General features: G+C 42.4%; 1 pseudogene across 1 annotated transcript; it reads left to right on the top strand.

The window, feature by feature from the left end:
• The first annotated feature begins 541 nt into the window (after positions 1 to 541).
• Positions 542 to 1953, top strand: LOC100349068 (AP-1 complex-associated regulatory protein pseudogene; annotated as a pseudogene). Its single transcript, XR_016217150.1, has one exon. The product of XR_016217150.1 is annotated as an AP-1 complex-associated regulatory protein pseudogene (transcript).
• The last annotated feature ends 411 nt before the right edge of the window (positions 1954 to 2364 follow it).

The raw sequence follows: 2364 nt of genomic DNA, 5'->3' as shown, positions 1-2364 counted from the left end.
GATTCTAAAATGTGCAAGAGAGAAAGGTCAGATTTCTCTCAGAGGATTTCCAATTAGACTCACAGCAGATTTCTCATCAGAAACCCTACAGGCTAGGAGGGAATGTCGAGATATAGTCCAGGTACTAAGAGAGAAAAACTGCCAGCCCAGAATATTATATCCTGCAAAGCTCCCATTTGTGAAGGAAGGTGAAATAAAGACCTTTCGTAGCAAACAGAAATATAAAGAATTTGTCACTATTCATCCAGCACTCAAAAGATGCTTAAAGATGTGTTGCACACAGAAACACAGAAACACGGCCATCAGTACGAAAGATGGTAAAGGAAGAAAATCTCCCAGTAAAAGACCACAGGAAGTTCAAAGCATATATTAGAACTGTCTTTGGGAAAATGGCAGGGCAAAGTCACTACTTATCAATAGTCACATTGAATGTAAATGACCTCAACTCTCCACTTAAAAGGCACAGACTGGCTGAATGGTTTAAAACACAAAACCCATCTATTTGCTGCTTACAAGAAACACATCTGGGCCTTCTCTGGCGGCTGGAGGCGGTCACTGCTGCTGCGCTGGGCGCTGAGGCTATAGGGGCCATGCGGACCACGAAGGAGCCCGGAGCCCTCAGCCCGGCGCTCCTCCCTCACGTGGCATCGACTTGGCGGCCCCTGGAGTAACCGCTGCCTTTGTTCCGAGCGCCTCGTCCCTCCTGTCGCCCCAACCCTCTGGCCACCGCGCTCCGGCCGGCCCGCGCTCGGTCCCCCGAACCCCCTTTCAGCTCGCACCGCGCGGATGTGGCTGCCAGACCTGGGTTTGGGTTTTGAGAGGGAGGTGGTGGAGGAGCGGCGGCCCCTGGGCGGCATGCGATGGGGAACTGCTGCTGGACACAGTGCTTCGGGCTGCTCCGCAAAGAAGCGGGGCGGCTGCAGCGTGTAGGAGGCGGCGGAGGATCCAAGTATTTTAGAACATGCTCAGGAGGTGAGCACTTAACTATAGAGTTTGAGAATCTAGTAGAAAGTGATGAAGGGGAAAGTCCAGAAAGCAGTCATAGACCTCTTACTGAGGAAGAAATTGTTGACCTAAGAGAAAGACATTATGATTCTATTGCTGAAAAACAGAAAGACATTGATAAGAAAATTCAAAAAGAGCAAGAAAGGCAGAGAGTTGCACAGCGATGTCATCCTTCCAACAATGGAGAATATCGAAGTTCAGGACCAGAAGATGACTTTGAATCTTGTTTGAGAAATATAAAGTCACAGTATGAAGTTTTTCGAAGTAGTAGACTCTCGTCTGATGCCACATTTCTTACACCAAATACAGAAAGCAGTTGTGATTTAATGACCAAAACTAAATCAACTAGTGGAAATGATGACAGCACATCCTTAGACCTAGAGTGGGAAGATGAAGAAGGGATGACTAGAATGCTTCCCATGAGAGAATGTTCCAAAACAGAGGAAGACATTCTCCGGGCAGCACTGAAGTGCAGCAGCAAGAAGACTGGAAGTAATCCGACATCAGCCTCTGATGATTCCAATGGGCTGGAGTGGGAGAATGATTTTGTTAGTGCGGAAATGGATGATAATGGCAATTCTGAGTATTCTGGGTTTGTAAATCCTGTATTAGAACTGTCTGATTCTGCCATGCAGCAGTATGATACAGATCAGCAGACTCGATAGGGTAAAATTGTGTGACCTTGTTTATCAGTTATGACCAAATGTTAAAAACCAACTAGAATGTATAAATGGTTGTGCTGAGCCTTTTTGTAAGGGAAGGGAAAAACCATGTTGTAAATGCTTATTTTGTTAGAAAGCAGTAGGAATGATAGGATAGATCTGACTTGCTTCAGAATTAAGTGCAATTTCATCATCTGCCTTCTGCTTTTCCAGACCAATTTATTGGTTCTGTCATGTTACCAATTACATTATTTTAGCTCTTTTCTTTATAGCATTGTTTCCTATTGGAGATTTTCACTTTTCAAAATATTGTATTTTGAATGCTTTAAGCCTACTTCATTATCTGTGAAAATATTAAGGCCTTTTTTTTTTGTGAATTCTCAGCAGGTGTGAAGGGAGCATGAGGAGGGACAAATTGAAAATAGTGTTCCCTTTTCTAGTGTTATTTATTTCTGTGACTACTTTGAGTTTTATTGTCTAATAGTAAGCACAATTAATTTGAGTAGATGACTTTAGGAAATGCGAGTAGCAGTTTCTTTCTATACTTATATATCCTAGTATGATAATATTGATTACATCTGAAGAAAGGATAATATGATAAAAATAAGCTTTCAGAGTTTGGACATTTCAAGTTGGATATAATAAACAATACTATTTAAGAAAAAGTATATATTTTGGTTTTTCACTTCATTTTATG

Source organism: Oryctolagus cuniculus, chromosome 11 (genome assembly GCF_051225735.1).
Source record: "Oryctolagus cuniculus isolate XC-2025 breed Fujian yellow rabbit chromosome 11, ASM5122573v1, whole genome shotgun sequence".
NCBI classification, from domain to species: Eukaryota; Metazoa; Chordata; class Mammalia; order Lagomorpha; family Leporidae; genus Oryctolagus; species Oryctolagus cuniculus.
This window is presented reverse-complemented; position numbering and strand designations above follow the sequence as displayed.